The sequence below is a fragment of the Aquila chrysaetos genome, chromosome 10 (genome assembly GCF_900496995.4).
Source record: "Aquila chrysaetos chrysaetos chromosome 10, bAquChr1.4, whole genome shotgun sequence".
NCBI lineage: Eukaryota > Metazoa > Chordata > Aves > Accipitriformes > Accipitridae > Aquila > Aquila chrysaetos.
This window is the reverse complement of record NC_044013.1, coordinates 890,720-910,544: the sequence shown is the minus strand read 5'-3', so window position 1 is coordinate 910,544 and position 19,825 is coordinate 890,720. Positions and strand designations below refer to the sequence as shown.

The following is a 19,825-nucleotide window of genomic DNA, read 5'->3' as shown; positions in this document are numbered from 1 at the left end:
GTAACGGTAGGCCAGTTAGTCAAGACAAGGAAATCCCTTCTTCCCCCTCGGCGCAGGCTCTGCCCGAGCAGCTCCCACGGGTGCCGAAGCCCAGGCTGACGCCCGGCCCCGGGCCTGCAGGTATCTCGGCGACAGGTTGCGGATGACCAGCGCGGCTGCCCACGGCTGCTGGCCGCCAGCGCTGCGCTCCCGCCTCTCCGCAGGGATGACAGTTACCACAGGCACCTTCCACAGAGGCTTTAACCGCTCTTAGGTTTGGAAAGCATTATAAAATGGACATGTTAAACGCTCGCAGCTCCACCTCCATGGAGCTTTCTCCTCGCTTGGGTTGTGAAAATTAAGAGCCATCAAATAAATGAGTGTTCATGGAGAGAAAGAGTGTGAATCCTATAAACAAGTTCTGCTGCCAGCATAATCTGCACCATGCCAAAAAGACATCATCATGTCTACAAGGAGGCAATTTTTTCTGAAGTCCTGCGGTTGTCATGCATTGGTCCTTCACCTGCAGGGACTGCAGCGCGGGGGCATGCGTGGCGAGGGAAGGGGTTCAGGGCTGCTGCAAGGAGCTGGGTACCACGCACTTCAGAAATTAAACCACAAAAAACTACAGCAGGCTTTTCCGTGGTTAAGTTTTCACATCTGGTCTGATCTTCCTTCCGGCTCCCTAACACCTCAGGCCAGTGCCGCAGTCCAGCACGGACACTTCACCGAAGGGGCTCATTTAATGCTCCGGTGCACGTGCTGCTTGGGATGGCCCGTGCCCCACACCTCTCTTCCTGCTCACCTCCTTTTGCGTGGAAACACCAGACACCCCGAACGCCTCTGTCCTTTACACCTTGTGCTCCTTGGTGACTTTATTCTGAATTCCGATCCCTTCTATTCATTACTACCGACCGGGGTTCTCTCAACTGGAAGCACACGGTGGCTCCAGCAGCACTCGGGGCTGGATGCTGTGACAAGCAGCAGTCGTGCAGGGGTGCCCTGCTGCTGGAAAATAAAGACACCGTCTCCCTCCCCCCGAGCAGGCTCCCATTTTCAGACACGGTTTAATTTCAGCCTCTCTCTGTTTCCGCAGACTGGGGCTCTCATGCCACGTGCTTTTTAACCTGCGAGGCTGGTGTTCATCCCCAGTCAACATGAACAGCAGACTACAAGGAAACTACAGGGCACATCGACGTCAGAGAAGACAAGGAAGAACACAAAGGGTTTATCTCCAGTATCAGGAGTGTAACTTGCTTGTGTTAAACGTCTCTATCAACACAGACACCTTGTTCCAACTTTATTTCTTCTACCAAACGCACTGGGGGTTATAGTTATGCTAGAACTTTGTCTTTCCATCTTCTCCCTCTCATGCTTGTCTTTTCCCCCAAATCTTGTAATGTGTGTTTATAATTCTGAGCATCACTTTTTACTCATACCCAGTTGCTCCAGATGTAAGTTGTTTATTTTTTACCTTACAAATGAAAAAAATCAGTACTAAAGTGGCATCTCCACTGCAATTGAATGCTACTTTTATTCATTTATAGATACTGAGCTTCTGCTGACTTCTGAAATTTCAAACGATCGCTCAGAATTACATCTGCCACATCCTTCAATCTGTAACAGAATAAGCCAAACCACTTTGCTGTTTGCTTTGAAATTTATTAGGCTTGGAGACTAGAAAAAATTTGCCTTTAAATTTGCCTTTTTCCCTGATCCATACTCAGGGCTGAACCAAGCAAAGAGTTATGTTTTGTGAAATGAGGTGATAAAGTGCTTTTCAGCTTTAATGAATAATTCCTCACTTTACCTTGGGAGACAAATAATATTACCTGCTCAAGAACTCCAACTGTTTCAATCTTAAGGCTTTTTGTTCTATTATACAGCCTAGCATTAATATAATTAACTTTTCTTTCTGTGTGCTCTAATCACACCCTGCAACAGACCGCACAGCACTTCTGAGCCCGTGGAGAGACACGGGATGCCCTGAGCATCCCTCCTCGGGAGCTGCCCGGACGGAGCAGCCTCGGGGAGCATCCTGGAGCACTGAGTGCCCGAGGAAGTGAAGGCACGTCACTGACTGGGAGAGCTTTCTGATATTTTCTGTTTATCTTTTTTGGCCTTTTTATAGAAGCTGGAGACTGAAAGGATGTAAAGAAACACTCATTTTTCTTTCAGGAAAAAATGCCATGAATTTACACTTGTGTTTCAAAGAAAGTTAATCCAGATCAGTAAAAAATTCATGACAATTGGTATCCTGTCGTATTTTTATATTTGCCTGACTTACATGAGTGTGCCTGTCATTCTATAAAGCAGCAGCGGTACAGATGTACCACTCGGATAACTTCAGCATTGGTTGCACATGCCTTGATAGTCTCTGGGAAGGAATATTGTAATGGATCATTGTTGCTCTTCCTGTTTCTGTTCTATCACAAAGAAATACGTGAGGCTGTTTCCTCTCTGTACGCTTACATCAGTACGCTGGGCATTTTCAAAGCAGTTGTTCCGGTCACAAAGTTTTCTGTACAAACTCTCCTCACTGCCCAGATTTCTCTTAAATAACTTCAGTAGACCAGTGTCCACACAAATGATCTTTTCTATACCCAGAGCTAGCTTTAAAAAATAACCGGTGTCTAAACTGTGCCTCCTTGTCCTGCCTCGGCAGCGGCAGCAGAGCGGGGACGTGGACACCGAGAATGGCACAGCTGGAATGGCAGCTCCCTACCCAGCCCCCTCCACCCCTGGTCTAAAGGGCCCAGCTCCACAGCCATTATTTGGTTGTGTTGGTAATGAGATTTTTTTAGTTTCATTTTCCCGTCGAGTCCATTTTCACATGACAGCACGCGGCGATCCGCCTGCTGGGTTTGGTACTTGCTGCCCGCGATGGCAGCAGCCCTGCCAGCCTCCGGTCCCAGCCCTGCCGGGGAGCGGCTGCTGCCCGGCAGTTCTGATGCTGGTCCTGCTGGGAACCCGCTCAAACACATCCCTTCTCTGACACGGTACAGCTCCGGTTTGTCTTATCGTTGGGTTTATGCCCTGTGCGCCTGTGATGTCATTTCTCACTATATCCTATAAGGTGAATATATTCTGTTTCACGTAGGTTTATGTAGGGGATACAGGGGATTAAACCCTAGAGCACATATGCCAAGCACAAGCTCTGCAGTAACAAGATGTCCGAGCAGGGCATGGTAAAGAGGAAAGCGTAAGGAAGTCTCAGATCCAGGGGTCTCCCAGATTATCATCCGATAATGATAATGATCACCATCTGGGATACCAAACAAGACAATGGACTAATTATCTTCCAGCAGAGGAAGGTAAAGAAATATGTCATTGTACACTTAGCTTCTTATGTCATTCAAACAAAAAGACGTAAATTAGGAGACAAGGGAAAAGAGAGACCTGTTGTGTACAGAGAAAGTATTTTGAGAGACATTTTATGTTTTAGAGTCACTATGTGTTATTACAACTGGAGCAAAAAAGAGGAACTCTCTTGGCTGAGCTAACGCAGGCCTGGCACAAGTGAAGCAAGAGCCTGACCTCTGAAAATTGTGCAATGGTTGCTTGCCCTTCCCTCCAAAACCCCGGCGAGGAAGGCTGCAGGGCCAGCGATGACCCAGCCGAGGCTGGCAGAAGCCCCGCAAGCACAGCAGTGGGACACCAACATGTCCTGGGTGCCCTACGTGAGGATGGCTCTTGGCATCCTCTTCACAACTGCGCCTCAGGCAGAATAAAAGCACTTCCCACTTCAGGTCCTACTTCAAAATGATCTGAAGGTAAAAGTTTAAAGGGAAGACTGAGCGATAGGTCATGCTGTAACAGGCATGGCATTAGGGACATAACGTGAAAATATATTTAAATTTTCTCTTTGTCACTACAAATGTGATAAATACTCAGAGAGATGACATAAGCCTGCAGAATTAAGAAACTTGTATTATGGGTGCCTTGTAGATCATTTCTAGCCCTCCTTCAGAGACTGGTTTCTTCAGACATTCAGTATGGACAGGGGAAGGTAACCTGTGATGCACGAACCACAGCTACTTTAAGCACCAACTCAGCAACCATCTTTCAAACGTTACTCCATAAAAGCAGCCAGCCTGGCAGCCTGCTGCCCCCCCACGCAGCCTCAGGGTCCCTATAGGGGCCCGGTGCCTATAGGCGGTCAGGCATAGATGGCTGGAGGTGCACAAACCGATGCACACACAGCCGGTGAGGACCAAAGCCTCCAGCTCAACTTGCACCAGCGCTTTACTTCAAACCCCAGCTCCTGCTTGAGTAAGATCACAAATCAAACAGGAATCTTTTGCTAAAGAAAAAGCACAAAAGAAAGTCAGTTAAGAGCCTAATTTAATTCAGAACTAGCCGAAAAAGTCCCCGGACTCCAGCAGGCTGTGTAGCCGGCGCTGGGTGAGAGCAGCCTGGGTGAACCGTCAGCCCTGCCAGGTGCCCGGTGCCCGGCACGCTGCCCACAGCACCCCTGGGCAGGAGCGGGCACAGAAAGGCTTCTCCAGCTGCACAGGCGCTTCCAGCTGTGCACCCGAAAGCAAAGCTTCTCTCCTTAGCATGTGCAGTAACAGAGCACTTAAAGGATAACTACATTAAGAGATCCGCACGCTGACGGCAGCAGCACCGGGCTGCTCTTCGCTGCAGACCGACCGCAGAACGCCCGCCCGCGAGGGGTACGGGGTGCTGCCGTACCCCTGTCGTAAACAGATAAGTGAAAATCACAGTGCAAATCCATCTAGCTTGAAGTATGGCTTGTGGCTTCATTTTATCGTACCAAATAGCTGCAGTACAATAGTCACCAAAAAAACCTTGTACTCTAATTTTCCTTTTTTCCTGGCCTTTATTAAAGGCAGATATGCAAGTTAGTTCAAACAGAGACTAAACACAATTACGATCCTGGAGAAGCTATTCGCTTCATTATGCTCTTATTTGTTCAGCACTCACAAAATTCAAGTTCCCCAAAAAGGTCTGACATTAAATTTCAGTCTTCCCGATAAAGAAAGCAATCGTTACATCTCTTCTAGCACGGTGCAACTTCTGCAGTAATGAACTTCCGCTTCTGCTTCACAGCAACATGGAGGCCATCACTTTCACACTACAGTGCTTAAAGATTTTTTTTTTCTGTTTTAATGATATTATTTGCATGTGCATTTTAGTAAAGATAACGTACAAATTTCAGACTTGGGCCTTCCGCTGCATTGTCCTTTTATTTTAAAGCCTCCTGCAACTATTAAGTGCTAATATTTTTGTTAAAAGCGATAAAATACTTAAAATCTCTACTAGTCTACAAGCACATAAATGAGCAAAATCCACACGGCTAATTTCGCAGCAAATAATTATTATATATGCTACGTCTTTTGCGCTTTCTGTAAGATGATTTCTTTATTGCTCTTCAGTTTGTGCTGGAGCCCAGCCGGCAGTGCCGGGGTCCACTCTAACCTCTATGGGGAGCAGCACGGGTGCTCGCTCCAGGCGCGCCCTGCCTGCGACCCAACACCGCGTTTAATCACAGAAAACCGGCGGGACATTCGCCGTCAGCAGCGTATTTCGCGGCAGGAAGCCGAGGGCTCACTCTCAGGGGAGTAATGTCATTTTAATTTCTTGTGGGCTTTACCAACGGCTCCCGGGGAGCCGGAGCGGGGCCGGGGAGCGATGCTCCGGGGACGAGCACCCCCCCGCCTCGCCCAGGGCTGGAGGGGACCCCCGTGCGGGGGGAGCAGCGCTCGGCCCCCGTTGAGAAACGCACCCAAATTGCGGCACAGCTATGGCGGTGGTGCCTCGGCGCAAGCACCCAGCCCTGTCTCCGCTCCACCAACAGCACAGAACAAACTGTTCAACCAGCCCATGGGGCTCTTGCAAGCACGTGAAAATCTTTCTCTCAACTTTTCCAGCGGAGTAAGCAGCACAGGAGATTAACTGACAAAATAATAGTAAAACCAGAAGAAAAGAGAAAGATGCACCCGCCGGCGCTGCGGGGGCCGGCTCCCGCGCCGGGTTTGTCCCGTGTGTTCCTGGGAGCGGGTCGGTGCTCGCTCGGCGTCCCGGAGGAGCTCCACACCATGGGGGTCCCGCTGTGCCCCCAGCAAGCGCCACGAAGGCTCTGCTTTGAAATCCGACTGCTACTTCTAATACGCTTCAGAACTGCAGGATTTTGTTACTTAAACTTTGCATAACAGCAGCTTACATTTAGCGCTCATTTCTTTAACATATTATTTGAATCTTCCCTAACTTATCTCAAGATCGCAAGACCTATATACCAAAGTAGGCGCAATGAAATGCAGACGTAATAAAACAGTTTAGCTTTCTGAACAACTTACCGTAACCCACTAAACAACTGTACGCTATTCTGTTGCAAATTTGCACGGCCGACAAGGGCCACAAAGTGGGGTAAAAAGCACAATTCTTACCTGGGGGGTCTCTGGCGTGGGGTGCGTCGGAGCGTGCTGCAGCGCTCTGGCAGCGCAGCCACCGCCTCCGCCGGCAGCGCGCAGGGTTTATTACAACATGCTTTTTTTGCAACAGCAGGATGGTGGCCTAGCGAGGGGGAAACGGTGAAAGGCCAGAAGAATCACGCTTTCCAAACCCTATAGGGCTAAGGATGTGAAATAAGCTATTCGCAGTAGCATACAGCAGTAACCACGGCAACAGGCTGTGGTTTGCATATATATTTATTTCCTTAAAGAAGCAAAAATTAGTTTCGGCTAATAAAAAAAGAGACGCAAGGGGAAGTACTTTTGCATTGTGGCCACATCTTGAGTTGCAGCGTGGCTCGCTGCCAGGGAAGCTTGCGTCTCGGGCACAAAGGCATGTTTTGAAACGCACCGGTTGAGGACGTCTCCACTGCGGCACGTTAATCTCCCCATTGGCATCTGGGGGGGGACGGGCTCGGGCAAGGCCATCGCCGCGGTCCCTGGAAATGGGGCGATGGTTGGGGCGGTGTCCCCGGGGCTCCCTTCCTGCTGCGAGCCGCAGATAACGGCTGCCCGGCCGGCACCGCCGCTGCTGCCGCCGGCACAGGGCTGGCAGCGCCCGCAGCACGGCCGGCTTCACCGACCAGAGACATTTAGACCCATTTTTGTTATTTCTGCTGCTGCCGCCGCCACCTCCGGGCTTCCCGCACGAGCAACAGCCCTTCCGCCCAAAGCCCCGCAGAGCGAGGGCTCGCCGCGTGCTGCAGATCTTGCTAGAAGCGTCCCTTGCTCGACCCAGGGAGGGAAACACATCCTCCCCCGCAGCTTCACCGGTCACCGCCGGCCTTCGTAAAACCGCAGAGCAGCTCCCAGGCCCGGGCAGCGCCTCGGCAGGAGCCGGCCGCCCGCAGTGGGTACTGCGGTGGGCAGGAGGGCTGCGTGGGTGGCAGCCGGGGAGCAGCAGCGCGGGCACCGCTGCAGCGGAAACGCTGTCTGGCTTCCTCTCTGCTTGTCTCAGCCCCTTTCCGCACGCGGCACCGGAGGGCTGCGCGCTTGCAGGGCGCGGTGCGCGAGACCTAGGCTTGCAAAGCCGCCTGTTTCCCAAGAAGTGGTTCCAGGGTGTGCTGGAGGTGCAGCCTGCAGGGAAAAGCAGCCTGGAAACCACAGTAGAGGGATGCCGCAGTCAACACTAGCAGTAGTTACGAAAAGGATTTCTTGTTATTTCTTTCCACTCCTCTACCAGCGTCCCCCTCTACTACTGTCGTGCTTTGGTGCACAAGAGTTCACCACCTCGCCCAACGGGATGTCGCGTGCGTTAACAGAATAGCTGTGCAAGAGTTACTCAGCCCATCTCGCGGCACGTACCTGCTAGCCCAGAGCCCGTGCGCTGGCAGAGCAGTGCACAGCCCCGCTGCTCGGCCCCAGCACGGCGCAGTGCTGGCAGCACAGGCGGCTGCGCCAGAGACCAGGGAGGAGGCATCTTGACCTGCACGGCTTCCTCGCCGAGGTCGCTGCAGGAGCTGCCCTTTAGTGAAACGGAGTCTCTCCAGACCCGGCCATTTACACGGGCAGCGCTGAAGCCCGAGGCGGGGAGGCAGAAGGCGGCAGGGACAGGCAGGAGCGGTGCTGGGCGATGGCCTCTGCCAGCCCTGCACGCCGGGGACAGGCGAAGTCGCACCCGTGTCCGTGCTCCCTTTTGTAACCGCTGTCGGAATTCTGCACCACGGGCCAGCTGGAGGGAAGGCTTCTTGCCGTGGGAGCGCCGGGGCAGCGCTGACCCTCACGCCTCTCCCTCGGCAGCAGCCCCCAAGGTCCCCCTTGTCTGAAGGATTTTAAGCTCTCGCTGCTGGCTTGACTCTTTCAAAGAGCAGAGCATTGCAGACAGCATCTCTCGAGGATCTGTTGCTGGGAAATAACAGAAATAGGTTGAACATTCAGCACAATATATTTACTGTACTATGCTTACGTTTGTTTTGCAGGTGGAGGGACTTAACTACTAATTCCTACAGGATGAAGCACCAAGAGCTGTTTTTCAGGCAGCAGGATGCTCCGGGTTTGATACTTTGGCACCTTATATAACAGCACGTGTCACCTTTATACCTGCAAATTAGGACATGATTTACAAACCAGGCTTTTTCCACGTTAAAGCCCAAACAACAGCTATTAACAAAACACATCTTCACACAGCCAACCCTAGGAAATATTTTTTAATGACTCACAGAGAGGTGTTTTGCAGGGCAGCTGTGGTTCACTGGTGTGTGTCAGGAGCGACGTCGTCCCGCGCTGCACCCAGCCGCTGTCAGGCTCTTCTCCCGGCCGGCGCAGGGCAGGGCAGGGCACGGACACCCGCCCGTAAAGACAGCTCTTGGGCTGTTAGGAAGTGATTTAACTAGGTTGGCAAAACCCCTGGTATGGACGCTGTTAAATTGTGTTAGGATTGTTTAAGCTGAGGCACGCCACTGGATGAGATCAGATACTGCCGTTATCATGCGCAAGGCCTTAATCTGCAGCAACTGCAGCGAGGAACACGTTTAATCTTTGCTCTTAATTGCTCTTTCATATGTAGTACATTAAAATGCATTAACTATTTAAGGGAATTCATACTACAGACATCTACTAAGCAGCGGATTTTTAAATGATGTATTTATATAGCTACTGCTTGTTTGGGGGGTTGAAGTCTAAGCCCACAAACTTCACACGTGTTCCTAGGTTTTACAATGAAAAAGATTAAGGAAATCTACACTGTGTAGGTTATATTTTATAACTGAAAATTACTGGTGTAAAATATGCAAGCTGTTGAAGACAAGCGCGGGAACAGGGCTGGCAGGAGGAGGCAGGGAGAGAGAAGGCACCGCTAAGGAGGCACGGGGAGAAACGCCGTCTGTCCCGCACACGGTAGCCCCGAGGAGATAAACGATTTCTATATTCCGACCCACCGGGCTCCTCTAATCGCACATCTCGGTCAGAAAGCAGCGACTCGCGGTGTGCCAGCCTCCCCTGCCCTTCGGGGTGCTGCCGGGTGTCACGTGCTGCTTTTCACGCGGCAGCGTTGTCCACCGCGTGTTGCCATGGGGCGAGCGTTCTGAACTCGCGCGGCGAAGCGCCGAGCTCTGCCGGCACGCGGCGGGTGCCCGCGGGCGAGGGTGCCGGTGCCGGTGCCGCGTACACCGGCACCCTGCGAAGGCAGGGGTGCTTGAGGCCAACGCTAGAAGGCAGCGTGTGTGCAATCTCAGGGCGTATACTCAACCGGCAAAGTGCTTCTCACAAGATAAAAGCCTCATAAGTATTATTGCTGTTCTTGAGCCACCAGACACAGGTAAGCAACTGAGAGAGTTGAAAACGGCCTGGTGCGCCTGAATGGGTTTATGCAGATTTTTCAGCAACGTAAGGCTTTTTAATCAAAGAGCTATCCCATTTAAAATCTTGTTTTTCTTATCTCTTCAAAAGCATCGCAGTTACCCCAAATCTACCAGGACGATGTAGCATAAGAGCACGTTCTGTGTTACTGCATGCCCTGCGAGGCACAGGGCAAACCTTATTTTTGTCAGTTGCAAGAGTAAAATCTTTCCCTTCTGGGTTTTGCATTGTTAGTTTAATCAACTGATGTAATTAACATAGTAAACGGAGTAGGAAAAATGGACTTACATTCTCCGGCAAAAAGTACTTCTTCCCTTTTGGTAATCGGCAATCTTTCCCAAATGGAGAGTTCAAATGTAAAGCCACATCCAGCACGTTGCAAAGATCCAAATCTTGAGTCTTGATTTCAATTGCTAATAAATAAAAAAATACACATAAACTGCAGAATGTAAATAAGCTGATTTGATTTTACTAAGATCTTGGAACAGTCTTCTAAGAAATACCTGTTCCTAGTGTAGAATTTGGTGCATTTTTGCAAGGATATGAATACCACGCATGAGGGAGCTCCACTTTTCCCATCCAGAAGCCTTTTTCCAGGCAAAGCACAGGCACGCTGGTCAGCTGTCAGGGCTTTTCAGTGGTTCAGCAGCCTGGTCAGAGTAAAACCTCCGATGAGGTTGAAAGGTACCCAGAAATTGCAGCCACAGAGATATAACAGATAACATTTTCCATGGGTGTCAGCTGCCTGCACAGGAGTCCAACATGCCCTCGAGGCCTCCTTCGGCACGGAGGCATCCCTGGAAAGGGGTCCTGTTCTGGTCTGAAAAATCACAGCTAAAATGACAAAGGAATTTTCTCATTTGTCATCCAGTTCTTGCACTGCTGGGCATAGCGTGTTAGCAAACATCACCTCTTCTTGGCTCTTCGGGTAATTCACTTTAATGTGATACTAATACATGGGCTTATAAAATGTTTAGAACAGGGGCGGCACATTTTCCCTGCAGTGTCAGATACGCAGCTGGGGAAGTCTTCACACTCTGATGAATGAGTAAAACTGTTTGTTAATTACTGATTAAAGATGAACTTGTTGGCACATTTTTGCTCAGACTGTTGTTTGCTTTGCTGTGTTTCTTTTGCATGGAGCTGAAGTGTCATCAACAGCAGACTGCTTACAGAGATTTATGGTGGTAGGTCAGATGACAAAGCTTTCTGCCTAGCTTTTTTCCTTTCTTATTATTATTGCTCCTAAAGAGTTGTCCAAAGCCTGAGGTCTTTCTTAGGCCTTATTCTGCAGATATGAAAATAATGAGTTCCTTCGGAAGGGTTTTCTTCTCTCTTGAGCCTCAATTACCTCCAGCGGGGGCTCACCAGGAGGAGGACAGCCAGAGACCAAACGCAGCGTCGCTGTCTGCCTCTTGCACCCGTGCTGGAACAACATCTTTGCTGCTTGACAGCTCATCAACGCTTTCTGCATGTTCCCCGGCTGAAGTCATAGCCCTGTGTGTGACTTGTTGCTGTGGAGATGCCTGTATCGCAAACACGGGAACACGATGCCGGAGAGCAAAACAGTATGCAAAAGCGGAAGAGCCGAGCAAAATGCTTTCTTTCCCTGCAAATGTCATTAGCAATTGCTAACCCTGTGGAGGAAGGACCTTCAGAGAGGACCGTGAATGCGTCTGCTCCCGGGGCTGTGCCGGGGCCACGCGTGCCGTGCCGAGGTTCAGGTGTCCGCACCCCGGGCTCGTGCCGCGCGGCAGCGGCAAAGCCGCCGCTGCGTCCCCACGCCCGGCGCTCCAGGGGTTTGCCGTGACTCGGGCTTTTGGTTTGAGAACGTAAATGCGTCGAGATGTTCTATTAGTAATTCATGTGACAAAGCTCCAAAGAACCCCTTGCATGGCATAGCAGCCACTTGAACGGCCGCAGAAGGGGAGGAGCGTGCGGTGCTGCGGGCTGCGCGGGACCGGGGAAGTGATTTGGGATAACACTCCCTGGGTGAGCTTCGGCTCCTTCCCTCCCACAGCCATCCTTCTGGGGGGAGCGCCTCACCCCCCAGCGCCACGGAGAGCCATAAACCGACACTGCCATTACAGGGCTGAACACGTATTGTGATTTTGGGGGGCGTCCGGTATTGTTTGTTGTTACAGATCATTACTGTATTTATAATTCTATTTGGGATGCCACATCAAAAGAGAATCTGGGCGTTGGACAGGTGGGCAAATGTGACCTGAAGATTTACCGAGAAGCTGGGAGACCGGCAGGTCTCGGGTCAAAGCCTGAAAGAAAAGCCTGGCTGAGGAAGAGGAGCTCTGCCGAGCCTCTCGGTGCTGGCAGCGGGTGCAGGGGAGCGGTAAGCTGCTCTCCAGCCTCCCGGCGAGCCAGTCCCAACATTACCACCCACTGCTGTCTGCGGAGGCAAAGAGTCAAACAAATGTCCAGTTCAACAGCTGTTGCAGTAACTGCTGGCAAAACCACGGTGTACGATTGCTCGTGGGTTGTAAACAGCCCTACATTACTTCATTTTTTGAGTCAATAATACGATTTCATAATTATGCAAATTATAGTGGCAGTAGAACAGATGAAAAATTAATAAAGCAAACTGTTCTTCAGAACCCAAATATCCTCTGTAAGGCTGAAAGGCTGCAAGTTTACAATGAGGGTTTTTTTTACAGAGAACTTCTGCTTTTGCGGGGGAAATAACTCACCTTAATACCTGTTCTCTGTTAAAAGAAACATTTGAGCAAGAAGCAGAAATGTAAGAAATACCATCTATGTACTTCATAGCATTTGTGTGTTAGGAAGGCTGTAACTGGCAGATACACTTGCATATCACTCGCAGATACAGTATTTCCTAGTTAGGACATTCACTATTCAACAGAACAGGACCTGAAAGAGAACAGCGTAGCCGAGAAGTAACAAGAGCTAAAACGAAGTAATTCTCCAGGGAAACTGTACTAAAGTCAGCAGGAATGCAGCCGGTTCCTAAGAGTCCCAGGTAGCTCTGCACAGAAGTCCCACTGACACAGAAAAAAAAAGTCTTTGTAAACCTCATTGAAAATGGTTAGAAATGCCGACAGGGAAAAGCCAGCTTTGCGCAGCCAACCTATAGCCTGGCACTTCCCTATAGCCGCTCCGTTCCTGGGGACTCACAAAGTCGCACCAGCCACTGCTGTCACAAACCTCATTTATAAACCTCCCAACTTCAGTGAGAGCTCTGCAAATTTCTTGGCTAAAAGGAACGAGGAAGTCACGCAGCCCTTTGTGCTATATATAACCCCCTAAAAATATCAGGGCTCTATTGTGAGGGAGTTTATAAAACTGGCCAACATCTTCCCAAGCTGGCTCGCTCTTGATAAATGAGCTGGGCACCCACTGTGTCTGCTTCAGTAATGGCATATGTGGGTGTCCTGGTTTTGGCTGGGAGAGAGTTAATTGTCTTTCTAGTAGCTGCTATAGTGCTATGTTTTGGCTTTAGGATGAGAATAATGTTGACAACACTCTGATGGTTTCAGTTGTAGCTAAATAGTGTTTGTACCAAGTCAAGGATTTTTCAGCTTCTGATGCCCAGCCAGCGAGAAGGCTGGAGGGGCATGAGAAGTTGGGAGCAGGGACAGCCAGAGCAGCTGACCCAAACTGGCCAAAGGGATATTCCATACCATGTTAAGTCATGCCCAGTATATAAACTGGGGGAAGTTGGCCTGGGGGCAATCACTGCTCGGGAACTGACTGGGCATCGGTCAGTGAGCGGTGAGCAATTGCATTGTGCATCACTTGGTTTGTATATTCCAATCCTTTTATTATTATTATTGTAACTTTATTATTGTTATTATCATCATTATTATTTTCTTCCTTTCCGTTCTATTAAACTGTTCTTATCTCAACCCACAAGTTTTACTTTTTCCTTGATTCTCTCCCCCATCACACTGGGTGTGGGGGGGAAGTGAGTGAGCAGCTGCGTGGTGCTTAGTTGCTGGCTGGGGTTAAACCATGACAGTGGGGCTGAGCAGAAACAAAATATATAAAGTTCTCTCTCTTACTGGTATTCTGGTATACAGCCCCACCAGCATACATCTCACCAAGTGGCATTTCCATCACTGATATTTCCATCACAGAGTTAAAAAAAACAGGATTGCACAGCACAGAAATGTTTATACACTATGTGATCCCGACCCCACAATACGAGCTGTATTTGTGCTAATGTCCTTTGAAAACAAACTTCACTCTGGTTTTGTATACGTTACTCTTTGTTAACGGCAGCAGGCTAATTTCCATTTTCATTTCTTCCTTTCTCCTTTCACAACGTTGGCAGAGAAGGGCTATGACATTAAAACTAATGCTTCCATTGCCCTAGAGACCCCTTGCATTTTATGACACCCGTGCCTGTGCTTTTGATGAGATGGTAAAGCCTTAATAAACCTTTTGCCAAAGGGAACAAAATTTGGAGTACACCTGGGAACCGCAAAATGCCCAAATTAGTCTCTTTCTAGAAAAAGAAAATAGGATCATTATTAAAATACTTTCTACTGTAAAAATGAGATTTCTAATATGATTTTCATACAGCAGTCACTAAAAATTAAGGAGACGGTTAAGTGTTTCACTTCCAAAAGACATGGGGCAGACCTGGACATTGCTGCAAATCCGAGTGATAGCCTGCATTGCATGTTTTCTCCAAATTTTAGTGGTGACAGGACTTGAGGTTGCTCATCCCCACCTGGGAGGCTTTAAAGCCAGCTCCCTTTGGGGAGCACCAACATGGGATTCAATTTCTGTTCTAGACTTTTTTTACCAAGCTGGGAGCCCTAAACAAAGCCCAGAAAGCCCCTCTGGGTCGGCCGGGGGCGGGTGTGCCCTCCCGGGGCCGGGAGGCTGCCCCGCTCCGTGGTCCTGCGGGATGGGCTCGGTGCCAGCCCGGAGCCGGTGCCCGCGGAAGCGGCTCCCGGGGAATCCCGGTGCTCCCAGCTCCTGCTTCCCTACAGCCAGACCCGGTCCTGGCACCTCGGACCCGAAACGAGGGGCAGTGCCGCTTAGGGCACAGACAACTGTGGGGTCATCCAGAACGCTCAATGGACACGCCAGCCTGCCGATGCCATTGGGCAGGTGAGAGAAAAGACCATCTTTAAATACGGGAAAAAATTTCTCCCCCCCATTAAGGATGAAATAAGAGTCACCCATGCTTTATCTGCTCAGATAAGGAGCAACTGAAGCCGTCTGGAAAGCACGTGCGCTGACAAGACACAATAGCAAGGGAAGGAGAGGAGGAGAGGATCCCTGACACCACGCTGCGTACAAAAGCTGTGCAATTAAATCTGTTTTTTTATCTGTGGGATAGGAATGATGATGATTGACAATAGGAAAAAGAAAAAAAAAAAAGAAGAGGAAGCTAATATATTAAGCTGAAGTTACATGTTCAAATGATGATCTAGTAAAATATAAAACCAAAGGGAAATATAGATAAAAATCTGCTTGGAACTTCCCAAGTTCTACCTTTTTTCCCCAGTGAAAAAGGAGAAATGCAGGCCGTTTCCATCAGAACAGAACTGATCCTATGGTGCTGTTTTCTTTTTCTGTATTGAAGGGTTTTCTGTTTTGAATACACCAGTGGATTTAATACTTTCTGACTACAGCTGACATTTGTCTGGCCAGACACCTTTCATCATTTTTCTGAGTTTTGGTCAGGTCTTTGGGTCTATTTTGAAAAATAATGATTTTAAAAGTTTTCAGGGGCAGGAGCATTTCATTTTGTTTGAAAAGAATGAGGACGCTTTGATTAAATTGTAAAGTGTTATCTGAATCAGAGGAAATGTGGGAAACATATGGACAATCTCTCCTTTCCCTAGTTAGGAGATAAAGTATCCTCTCTCCTCATTTTCCTCCCAGTGTTTGGAGATAACAGCTTTGCCTTCCTGCTGTGTATCACATCGAACAGAACCGTACTGGAAACAAAGGTCTCTTCCATGATATGGGAACTAGTAGCAGGATCTTAATATTTTTATATTAAAACCCAGTGTAATTTGTGATAATAGACTGGGGCTGCAAAAGTACCTTTTTGTGTTGTTTAGGCAACTTTCCTATTTTCCATGAGAAATTGCATAAGTCAAGCGCAGACGTGCGCTGGCCATGAGTTACACCACGGGCACGTGGGCTCTGGTGTCGATGGGCAGCAGCGGGAGCACCTCCATTTCCCTGAGCTCCATCTGATATATAATCATAGAAACATTTAGGTTGGAAGACACCTTTAAGATCGAGTCCAGCCATAAGGAGGAGCAGGAGCAAGGACGTAAAACATGTAATTCCTGAATATAGAAGATGGGCAGTACACCAGGTAAAATGACTGATACTTATTTGGCTTCTGTGTTTTGCATTTTTTCCTTTCAGAAATTAAATCCCAAACAATACTAAATAGCTATTAAAGGCCTTTCTGCTGTATTTTATTTTTTTAACTGAATGTATTCAAACAAAATAATAGTTTTAAAAAGTGAGCCTGCAAGTGCTTTGGAGAACAGGCTGACAAATCCTCCAAACAGCTGATTCTTACAGTCTGTTTATACTCAAGACTACTTTGCTCCCTGGACACATGCCAGCATAAGCATGGCATTTAAAATAGGCAAGCCAGCCATGCTCCCATGCATTTCAGTCTTAATACAGGAGAATATCTTTATTTCGCCTTCTAATTGACTTGATTGTGAATCTGGAACCAGAAACATTCTCATTTCCTATCAGGAGCAATATACAGTGCTCCATTAATGCCAAGTTACTGACCGGCATGGTTACCAGTTCATCCCTTATCCTGACCTTCTGTTTACTGCAATACCTTTTCTTTTCTTCAGTATCAAATACTGGTATAAGACCTATGACAGAGTTAATCATCACTAACAGCTTTGCTGTTTGTCATTACTTTCAAAATCTCATTCCATGCCATGGGAATAGAAGATCTTCAGTCTGAGTACGCTACAGCCCTTCAACATGCCATTCCCCCCCCCACTAAGATTCAAAACTAATTTCATTTCTCCTAGATCCCAAGGACTTTAAGAAGTGGCTCACCAGACTGAAGTGTTTATTATTTCCTGAGGAATATGGGTTTGTTACTGCAACAATTCTGCCAATGCCGACCTCTCAAAGGACAGACTCCTTGACAATGCAGCCAAGACTTGTTCACATGAGACAAATGCAGATGCCTAATATAGCAGTCATAGATTTTTAGGAATGAAAAAAGTTTATCCCCTTTTGATAAAAGGAAGCACGTGCTGTCACTTCCCGACAGGTTTTCTGGAGCTTTGTGCAGCTTTACGCCAGCAGGTCCCAGCCGATGACACTGCTCTCCTTCCTCCAGGCCATCCTTCCACTGTGCAATACACCACCACGGACCTTTTCTGAAGATTTTCAGGGCTAGTGCTTTATTTAATTTTGTTTTTCAATTCTACCTGTTACCATCCCGCTGCCTGGCAAACAGCCAGCATAACTCCTCTCCGTCCCTGCTTTTCACAACCTCCCTGTTCTTTCAGAGCAATATCACATTCCTGCCCATACCGGCTCAGCCAAATTAAATATTAACTCCTGGAAACGTTCCTCGTTTCTCTCTCTCACTTATCTTTTGGGCGAGGCTCCCCCCAAGCTCTGAAGTTTACCGGTATCGCAGTGCCCGTGATGCCGACGGCACGGTCCGGGTGCCGCGCAGCAGCTTTCCGGAGGAAGGCTTTCCCCTCCCGGCGCATGGGTCGCAGGTGCGCGCAGCCCGAAACACCCGAGCTTCCTCGGCTGCCGTGCTGTGCTGCACACATCGGTACCTAACCTCCTGCTTGCCCCTGCGCCACTCGGGCCAGGTTTCTCTTTCCCAAGGACTGGTTGTGCTCACAGCTGATCGCCGGCAGGCACGGCTGGGGTTTTTCAGAGCAGATCGTCAGCTCCCTGCCCTGTCCGTCCGTATCGCTTCTCCCCTGCCTGACTCACAAGCTTGCGATGGGTTTGTGGGATCCCCACCGAGCTGTGTCATCTGATAGCGTAATTATCTTTCCCTTCCACATCCTTAATTATATTAAAGGTGATTTGACTTAACCTCACCCCTTTGACATCATAGTGAAGAAATATTACTGACCTCCTTTAATAGTCATTCATCCTTTCTATAAATCCATGCAGAACTGTCTCTTCAATACCACTTTATAAGGCACATTATCAAATGGTCTATCAGCCTATAAAGGTAACTTCACCATAAACCCTCGCTGGTTATAACTTCCATCAAGAGGCTCATTCTCTCTTGCTTCTGTTATTTCTTCCCTTACTTCAGTAGGGAGTCTAGAACTGAGTTTACTACAGAAGGAAATTTTTCTCCTCCAAGGTAGTATATGCAACCCCCTGCAGTAAGGCTTCTGGAAACAACCAAACCCACTGCTGATTGTTGCCAAAAGTCGCTAATCCTTAACAAATTGAGATACATGTCATCCAGCCAGAAGTTAAATGGACTCTCCCCTTGTGCTTCTTCAGTATCGGTAGCTCATTTTCGGAGGTGTTATGTACATGCTAGACTGGTTTTCCAATTAAATACAAGAGTAAAGCAGAGGGTCATTAGCGTGCTATATGTATGAGAGCTCTTCTTATCCTCCTAATCCCATATAGATGCATTTAGCCACATCGGGTGCCTCAGCCCCGCGCAGGCAGTGACTCAGGGTGGTCACCACGGCTGCAGCACGCAGAGAAGCCGTCACGCCGGTCACAGCCTGGCCAAGCCGTGGGTACCCGGGTCTGATTTTACCAACCTCCTCCTCTGGAACCACCTGGAGCCTCCAGATTTTATGAAACCACAGCGCAGACCATCTAAAGAATTCATTTAGTTACCATGAAGCCACAAAGCAGCCCGTCTAAAGCAGTCACTTCATTAGCAGCCTCTTAACCTCACCCCCCCAGGCCCTCCCCAGCTGTGCCAGCTGTGAAAACAGGGTGTGAGCCCCGAGCATCCCCCACCTCCGCGGGTGAGGAAGGCGCTGCCCGACCCACGTCTCCTGCCACCCTCAGCACACCAGCATCTTACCCAACCGTCTTGTATAACCATACCTTCAGACACTTTCATCTCATCTCTAAATCTACTATTTCAGGTGGTAGCTACCCACCTATAAGATCCCCAACAGGCATCGCCCATTCCCTGCATTTGCGTCTCCCATGTTTCGCTACATGGTCATTGTTACTGCAGCTTCCCCAAAGGTACAGCTATTCTCTTAAACAAAACCTGAGAGGCTGCGTGCTTTTGATTCGCAACCATCTAGCCAAAGCTGTGCTGAAGTCACTCTGAAGGACAAATGTGGCTACAATATAGAGGACACCCTGCAGGCAATGAGAACCCTTCAAAATAAAGTGTCACGCCAGCGTTAAGTTTGAGGATTTCCACCACTTATTACAGGCTTTGGCAAATTTCATGAACGGACATTTTTATTTACCCTCCTTAACAACGCTTGAATTCTATCAATTTTTAAATCTTAATTCTTCACACACTAGTCTATGACAGTCCCCCAAAAGTAAATTAGATCAACATAAATAACACTGTTTTCAAACCGGTATCAAATCCATAACAGTTTTAAACGTTTACTGGAATTGGAAATACTTGGTATTAGAAGCCAGCCAGAAGTAAAGGCAACTCTGATACCTTCATCTAAGAAAGAAATATCTTCAGAAAGAAAGAAAACAACTAGTTGTTGATTTTTTTTAAATATAGATGTCCATTAATCTAACTCTTTACATTTTATGATCCTGTATTGCCAGACAAGACATAGCTTCCCAAGCCTTAGTATAAACAATGCTTTTGACAGCCACTGAACAACTCCCGTAGGTCTAATAAAAAAGGAAAAAGCCCAGCAAATATCACAAATATCTCTTTACTTACCCATGATGAACTGCCATCTCTTTGTGCCAAACTCATCCCTCCAGTGTTCTAAATCAGTCTTCATGGGCCAAATCCCAGCACTCTTCCTTTTCTTTTTTAACTAAATACAAAATATTAGACTTGTATGCTATTTCACAGTTGAAGGTCCAGAGGATTTGCACAAGTGGCCTTTTACCTAATGATAAAAACCTGATATTTTATTGTGGGAACA

General features: G+C 48.3%; 1 protein-coding gene across 2 annotated transcripts in view; it reads right to left on the bottom strand.

The window, feature by feature from the left end:
* The window catches only part of MBNL1 (muscleblind like splicing regulator 1), a 113,227-nt gene extending 106,449 nt beyond the window's left edge, over nucleotides 1–6,778 (bottom strand). Inside the window, exon 1 of one of the 2 annotated variants that reach the window (XM_041126944.1) lies at nucleotides 6,390–6,778. The gene's annotated coding sequence lies outside the window, so the exon portion shown is untranslated. The remainder of the gene's footprint in view (nucleotides 1–6,389) is intronic. The other variant, XM_030029337.2, reaches the window with a different exon arrangement.
* Nucleotides 6,779–19,825: the final 13,047 nt, after the last annotated feature.